Source organism: Rana temporaria, chromosome 3 (genome assembly GCF_905171775.1).
Source record: "Rana temporaria chromosome 3, aRanTem1.1, whole genome shotgun sequence".
NCBI lineage: Eukaryota > Metazoa > Chordata > Amphibia > Anura > Ranidae > Rana > Rana temporaria.
This window is the reverse complement of record NC_053491.1, coordinates 295,853,710-295,862,798: the sequence shown is the minus strand read 5'-3', so window position 1 is coordinate 295,862,798 and position 9,089 is coordinate 295,853,710.

The following is a 9,089-nucleotide window of genomic DNA, read 5'->3' as shown; positions in this document are numbered from 1 at the left end:
CCTTTAAGTGCTATTGTCAGGAGTCAAATCTAATAGCCACACGCCATATTGATAATATGATAGTTGAAGCCCATAACAAGACGTTGCTTTGGGGATTTGTACTAGATTTCTTTGTGTCCTCTGGCTTAATCTCTGCGTTTGTGAAGTTAGCCATACCTTTTATTAAATCACTAAATTGCAGGATACAAAGAGAGACTGCAAATTAAGGTCTAATGGGCTTGGGGTATTTAGAGGAGGCAGAGAATTAGACTGGTTTGATGGGATTCGCGTGGACCTTGGCTTCAATTTCTCTGGGGAGGCTACAGGGCACTTGGCTGTGTATCTTTTCCTCTCTTTTCATTACATAATTGGGCCAATGGGGTGTGCATTGTATAATAGTGCTAGATTAGGTGGAATCAGCAGACCAGCATGGTGACCAGTCACTGATATTTTTTTTTCATTGCCGGTATGCAAGTCCTAACGATCATATAACACAGCTAGAAGTATATATGTGTCAATTAAATGTAGAAAAAGGTAAAACAGGTTTCAAAATTCAGAAAAATGAAACACATGAATATTAGTTAACTCCTTCACAATACATTTATAATACACACACTGGGGTTGATTTACTAAAACTGGAGCATGCAAAGTCTGGTGCAGCTTTGCAAAGTAACCAATAAGCTTTCAGTTTTTTTTTTTAACAAGCTGAAGTTAGAAGCTGATTGGCTACCATGCACAGCTGCACCTTATTTTGCACACTTTAGTAAATCAACCCCACTGTTCTCATAGTAATGTGAATGTATGCGTGTGTGTTTCCTTCCAATTTAAGTTAAAATTCTTAGGCTAATGGCACAATGCGATTTTTTTCCCACAGAGATTAATCCCTGCCGAAAATCCCCAATGCCAGAGAATTGTAGCTAACCATTTAATCGTTCGAGTCACTGGCGATTTCGTACAGCATTGGGTTGTGCTATGTTGCACTTCACCCTCCTGCAACAATTTGCAACTAAGTACAGCGATTGCTGTAACCTCTCATAGAAAATCAGTAAGAGTGATTATCACTAGCAGTTTTGCCGCTGAGCTGAAATGCTGATATATTTTGATTGCTGAGCAACAAATCAAATCACTTTAAAAACATCACTGGTAGACTCCGTGCACACTGGCTTAAAAATCTCTGCTTCTACAGGAGTTTTGTGTTTTGTCTGTAGAAGTAGCTCAATGTTATCCTATAGGGTTGATTTACTAAAGGCCAATCCACTTTGCACTGAAAGTGCACGTAGAAGTGCAATCGCTGTAAATCTGAGGGGAAGATCTGAAATGAGGGGAAGCTCTGCTGATTTTATCATTCAATCATATACAAGCAAAAATGCTGTTTTTTATTTACCTTGCATGTCCCCCTCGGATCTACAGCGACTGTACTTCCAAGTGCACTTGTAGTGCAAAGTGGATTTGCCGTTAGTAAATAACCCCCTATGTGTCTATGCACATTAGGATGATTACAGGAATATTTTGAGCTCAGCGTTTAGAGGCAGGAAAAAAAACCTTCTGGTTTGCGTTTTTAATTGGAGCTCACTGGCAGGCACGCACAACCGAGTTTCTCGGCAAAAACCAGAAAGAAACTTGCTGGGAGATATTTTTTTGCCGAGGAAACCGGTCGCGTGTACATTTTCGTCGAGGAAACTGTCGAGAAACTCGACGAGCCAAAAAGAGAGCAAGTTCTCTATTTCCTCGACGAGAATGGAGAAACTTGCCTTGTCGAGTTCCTCGACAGCCTAACAAGGAACTCGACGAGGAAAATGATGTGTTTCGCCCGTCGAGTTCCTCGGCCGTGTGTACGAGGCTGCAAACTCCCCTAAACTCACCTAAACTGTGTACAAAAATGTTCTATATGAGCATTTTTTTATGCCAAGGGGACTGGTGTTATTTTAAGCCCAGTGTGCATGGAGCCTTAGGAATCTCGTAGAAAATCATTATGATTTTTTCAGCAACAAATTGGGGAAAGAAAATATGATGGGGGTGGGGGGTTTTCTCACTGCAAGAAAATTGCCCATGTTATATAAAAAAGAAAAGTTTGTGACTTTATATGAGGCAATGTCCTAGTCATATGCCTCCATCACTGTCATTATGAACAAAAGGGAAAAAGGGGGAAGTGAGACTTTATATGAAGTATGTGGTTGCAAAACAATAAGTTGGTAAAACATTATATGTATTGGTACATATAATATATAATATATACAATCCTTACATAGGTGTGCATCAAGGTACAATTATACATAATAGTAATAGTATGCCTCCAGGGGGCATACAACTCTTAGCACCTTACACCAACATACCGATACATTTTGTAATTAATATAGGGGGGCCCTTTTACCATTTTTGTTCTCATATCATATTTTATATCTTTTACCATGCTAGACCATTTAGAAACCCATGTGATTTATTGCAGATACTTACCATGTGCTTGCTCCTGAAGAGTGGCAATAAACCACAAAACACGTTGAGCTATCAGATGCCGTGTTCAATAATATCATACTTTTTACAGGTGTTTTATGGAACTTTTCTACATGTATCATGTGTTCAAGGATTTTTACATGAATTCCATACAATTATGCAATTCATAATTTTATGATCCCTATTCAACAACAATGACAGGAATTAGAGAGAATACCTAGGTATTATTTTGTAATATGTGTATGGATTTTATTTTATTACATACTATTACTATTATGTAGAATTGTACCTTGATGCAGACCTATGTAAGGATTGTATATATTATATGTACCAATGAATATAATTTTTTACCAACATATTGTTTTGCAACCACATACTTCATATAAAGTCCCAATTTCCCCTTTTTCCCTTTTGTTAAAATTGCCCATGTGTCACCAGCCTTAACTATGAAGTAGAGAAAAAAGCAGAACAGTTATTCATATTAGAGCATAATACATTACTACTGTGAAAACACAGTACAGATATTACATATACATACTTCATTGTTTAAAGGAACTTGTAGTTTAGGCAATACATTTGTCCCCTATATTATGTACATTATATATTCTTTATTTATATTAAAATGTTATAACTGTGAATTACTTATTTAGATGCCAGTAAATCCTTATGTAATGTATTCTGTTGTAGTATTTGCATGCTTACATTTAAAAGAGTAGAAATATATGTTATCACTATTCAGCATAGTCATAATGTATGCTCCTATATGTGCTATGGATATTATTTTACTATGTTGATTTATATTACATTGGGAAGATTAGATTTACTTATTAAATGTACCTATTCACCCAGAACATTATTAAGTTAAGTGCTGCTAAATGCAGTTAACATGTATTTTCAGGTTTTAAAATCTCTCTCTATGTATATGTGTATATATATATATATATATATATATATATATATATATATATATGTATATCAATCTATATATATATATATATATATATATATATATATATATATATATATATATATATATATATATATATATATGTCTATTTAAAGTCACTAATATCCAAATTAGGAAATCTCCTAAGTCCTCATACCTTAAAGAAAGACTGTATTGACAAAATAATTTAGACTATTATTGTTGATCTGAAAAATGTGGTCTGCCTGGCACTGATGCTGAGACAATAGAGTCAAGGCATACTTGTTTTGGGCTAGTTACCCAAAATGTATTATGTTTAGAGGATCAACATGAAAGCCATAGCTACCATGCACAGCTGCATCAGATTTTGCACTCTCCAGTTTTAATAAGTCAACCCCTATACTGTATGTCTCTTACTACAGATTTCCTTCTGTGGATACTGGGAGTCAGTTGGAGTCATGACTTGGGTCTGTGTTTGTCTTCTTTACTGACAGTTGTGACATGAGGAGGAGGAGTGGCTTGTAGCGTTTTAAATTCTCCCACACAGGTGCAATTGTTAGAGGCATATAGGCAACATTAAAGTGACTGTACAGTCTTGTTTTTTTTAAAAAAAATACCTCTTTGCTGCTCCTGGCATCTCCCTCCTGTCGAGTGCCTCCACAGTCAGCAGCTTCCTATGGGGGGACCAGAGCTGAGTCACAATTCTGTGTGTCCATTTAGACATGGAGCCCGACCCAGACCAGCCCTCTCTCCCCTGATTGGTTGACTGACTTTAATTGACAGCCGTGATTGCCAATGGCACTGCTGCTGTGTCTCAGCCAATCGGGAGGTGTGTCCCAGATGGCTTAGATATTTGTGGACATCGCTGGAGAGAGATGGGGCTCAGGTAAATAGGGGGTGCTGGGGAGGCTGCTACACACAAACGTGTTTTCATCTTAATGCATAGAATGCATTAAGATAAAAAAACATCTGCCTTTGCAACCCCTTTAAGGCTTCATGCACAAGGGAGCATAGAACCATGAATTGGTGAAGGCGGCTGTATGCAGTTATAAGCCACTATTTGCATAAAATAGGGCACGCACACAGACGTAATGTCCTGAACGCAAACTACCTGCATTGGACATGCACGTGCAACTTTACACTAATAGTGCATACAGCCATTCATGTCTATGCAGGAGCAAAGGCACCCATGTGCATGTAGCCTTACAGTTGTCTTCTCAGGATGGTTTGTTTTTCTGTACTTTTATTTTCTGCTACATGGTTAGTTTAAAGGCAGCTGGCAGATTTTTGTTTTAAACATCTGCAATGAAGATGTCCCACTCATTTTCTGGGGATATTTGTGATGAAAGCTGTTAGGGTACAGGGCTGCCTATTGGCACCTATAAGTTGCCTCTTGTCTTCTAAACTCTTCCTAAAAGACACTTGTGTAGATGGATGACCTCAAGTAAAAGATTTAATGCAGATCTGCTAAAGATTATTTCCAACAGTTTAATGCACTTAACTAAACCATGAGTTTCCCCTATCATAACTCAAACACAAATATGGAAACTATCAAGCACAAAACACAAAAAGTAAAAGCAAAATCTTTCTGCTTCTTCGTACAGAAACATGTTACGCTATGATATATACACCAGTAAGTGTTTCTATAATACTTCTTTTCTAGAGCTTTGTGTTAGAGGAGAGTGAGGGATGGAGAGGATTTTAGACCACTCAGAAATTACACCAGTATAACAGATTGTCTGAATGGAGCAGAAGCTCATAAATTAATTCTATACTACTGTTTTAATGTTCACAGCTAAATGAGTTTCCTGTCTGGCTTGCATTGAATGAGAATGTTTAACAGCTGGCTCAAAGGTGTGTGGATTTATAAGCAACAATGTCATTGTATTCAAATCAATATTTAATGATGCAGCATAGTATTATTTTTTAATGATTCTATTTATGTTACATAGATCCGCACAGCAATGGGTTAATAGTAGACAATGTAGGCAGGTGACAGTTTTCAAGGATGAAACTTTAATCTAAATGTCAGTCATAAACAAGGGGGTAAAATTGGATTTGCTAATAACCAAAGTTGTGGATGTACTCCACTACAAATCCTTTATGACTCCAAATATCCCAGAAGAAGTGTAGAGATTTATACTGATTTACTAAGATACGTTTCTGCAGCTTAACAGGTTAATAGCAGCCCCCTACTACCTCAAATAATGACAAAAAAAGAATTAAAATTTGAGCGTGCACATACATCAGATTGGAGCAGTAAGGTAACTGGTTAATATATGTCTTAGCTTTATGGATACTTGTAAGTAACTAGAGTATTTTATGTAATAGTCTTCGAAAGAAAAGCTTAATGTGTTCTAAGAGTAAATTATCGACATGCAGATGAAATATTTTCTCTAGAGCATATTTATTAAAACCTCAGTTTAACTTGCTTTTCCTTTTATAGAAAACCCTCATATGTATTTATAAAAAGTATCTTACAGTTTGGGGTTGATTTACTAAAGCAGTATCAAATACTTGACTAGCAAAGTGAATATTCACTTAGCAAAAGTAAATCTATGTATTCATCCAATCACGCATAAAAATAAAATTCTGTCTTAATACATTTTCCTGCAGTTAGTTGACCATTACCAAATATATAATTTACTATATGAATATTCATTTTGTTTAGTAAACATGTTTTTATAAGCACAGTCTACATATAAATTAATGACATAAAACCCATTAAAAAACTATTCAGACTCTTGACTCATTTTCTCTTTTTACTAAGCAACAAATCCAGTAACATTTACTTCTGTGTTCTTTTTTAATTTTAAAGCACTGCAATGCAAAAAAAAAATGTGACTTTATTTGAAACATAATCAAACATTAAAAATATGCCATTTATTCAACTATTTCAACCTGTGTTGTGGAAACATGTATGCTTTTACAACTTAGAAAAACAAATTTCAAATGATGATGCAGTTGCCTTAACAACTGGCCTCCAACAGTGAATTAATAATTTCAACTTTTCTTGCACAATTTATTCAGTTGGGGACCTGAAGTACTACTTTAAAATGGAAGCTAGTGATGATATCATCAATCCACAATGTGAACTGGAAAATTTAGATTTGGCCTTAATATAATTTTTTTTTTCCCTTTTTTTTTCCATTTTTAAAGAAAACATACAGTTCATGAATCTTGATTGCCTGGATTCCTGCATTGATTCTCCATAGACCATAAAGATCTACATTCAAATGTTCAGGTGAATAAAAACAAAACTAAAATACAGATTCTCCTCTAACTTAATACTCATGAAGATGAAAGCTGAAGTGTATTACAGACCCAGATGTGCAGACCCCGTGCTGAGGGGTTGTCCCTCTGAAAATGTGCATCCTCGTACATTGACCACACTTGCTTTGTCTGATGTCATAGTGATGGTATTCTACCACCCTTATTAGCTTTTGATGACTTCGACCTATGTGCTGACCTTTCTTCTACTTCTACATTTGTATGGGCAACTGTTTGCATCATTAATGTGTGCTGTATACATTTGCTGAAAACTTTAATAAACATCTTTTTAAAAGAAGATAAAAAAGTATAAATGCATGAAGGGTACAAAACATTATCTTCACTTTTGAATATCCCTGTGAGTACAGTTGGTTCAATCATCAGCCAATGAAAGCTACATAAAACCATTCAAGTGCTGTCTACAAATAGTTGATTATCAAAACGTATAGTGGGTACAAGAAAACTTTTAATATATGCCACACAGTGGCTAAAAAAGGAGTTACAGTACTCAGTAACTAAGATCAGAGTAAATGTGCACCAGTCAACCATTTTAGCAGTTATTAAAACACATCTGGAGTTTCCCTAAAGAATGAGAGTGAGCAAGCTGCAAACTAGGAAAGGGTTTTCTGCTTAGATAAGAGTCAAGCCAGAGCTTTAGGCCAAAGTTCAAAAGAGCCCATGTGCCACAATTGTACAACTTAAAATCTTTATACCTACAATGGAGTAAGGTGGTAGTGGCATTATATTGTGAAGTTGCATTTTAGCAGCAGGAATTGGATATCGTCTAAAAAAAAAACGGAAAGATACTTATGTTCACAAAATACAGGAATATCTTGCAAAGGTGTCCGTTTATGAAGCAGTGAAATCTATTCACTGCTTCGTTCTCCGGCATTCACGGAGGAGATTTTTCTCCTCTGTGTGCCTGTTTATGAAGCGGAGTAGATCGCTTCACCCATGGAGGAGTGAAGTGATCTACCAACGCTTCTAACAGTGGAGAACGCCCCCTGATACTGGAATCTCGTGAGACTTTACGAGATTACAGTACCAGAAATTCACAGAAAACCCGAGATGTCAGTTTATTGAGCGGTGATAAATTATCACCGCTCATTACACTGACAGACCGCATGGTTAATGTAATTAAAATAAGGAGTCCCCCCTGCATAATATATACATGTATACACACACACACATTGTATATACATGTATATACACACACATTTTATATATATATATACATGTACACATTATGTATATATGTATGTATATATATATGTATACACATAAATATTACAGGGGGACATGGTTACAGTGTTGGGGGTCAGAACGAGGTAGAAGGAAGTTAAAAATCTTCCTCCTTCCTCCTCAGAACCCCCGGGATTCCCTCTTCACTCCCTGATTCACCAGCTCTGAGATGGTGAATCAGGGAGTGCGAATTCTGACACAGATCGCCAGTAAAGTGCTCAGATCACAGTTTCATAAACTGGCTGTTACTGTGTCAGTCTATGAGGATTCTCTATGTGTGGAGATAATTGGCGGGAGAACAAGTTCAAACACTTCTCCCCCCGATTATCTCTGTTTCATAAACTGTTTATGGGCTGTGATCGGTGGTGATCCCTGGGATCACCGCTGTTCACTGCTTCATAAACGGACACCAAAAAAAGAAAATTCAGTCTATTGCAAAATAAAAGCTTGGGTGAAAATGAATCTTTCAGCACAAAGCCAAAGTAATTTATAGTGGATCAAGAGTAAAACTGATAAATGTACTGCAATAGCCCAGTCAACGTCTTAAAGATTTTGTTGACTTTTTCAGAAAACATGAAAAGGTAAACTAACTTGTCCCCGATGCACTTACCTCCTTGAATGGAGGTGGTCACATGCTGCGCTGACCATTGTCTGCTCACTATTGGGAACGTTATAATGCTTCACAGCCTCCAGGCTGTTTACTGCATTTTTCAGATGCCCTGACTGTTGCATTGGCTAGCATGAGTGACCTTCTTTATTTAAAGCAGCTTTAAAGAAACTTATTTAGTACAGGAGTGGAGAATCTTTGCTCAGTAAATTGCATGAATTTTCAATTCAACTATCCAATCATATGAAAATCAAGTACCTCTTTACCATTTTACTCTCTACATGATTGGGTATTCAAAGTGATTAGGAATTTGCATCTTACATGAGTCGATAATTAAAGTGAAATGTCAATTTATTAAGTGAAGAGTCTTCTTTAGGAAATAAGTCTTACCATCTGTGTATAAATAATTGTATTCAATTTAGGAAGTAACAGTTACAAAACATAAAACATTACTTTTGAAAAAAAAAGCCAATACATTATTCTTCCAATAGACTAACATAACATGAGACAACATTAATACGTAAACAAATATTAATTGAAGGTGTATCTCTTACAATCCCATCAACTCAGCAATATGATATGTGATGAGTTTCTTTCCCCATGAAGGAGGCGAGA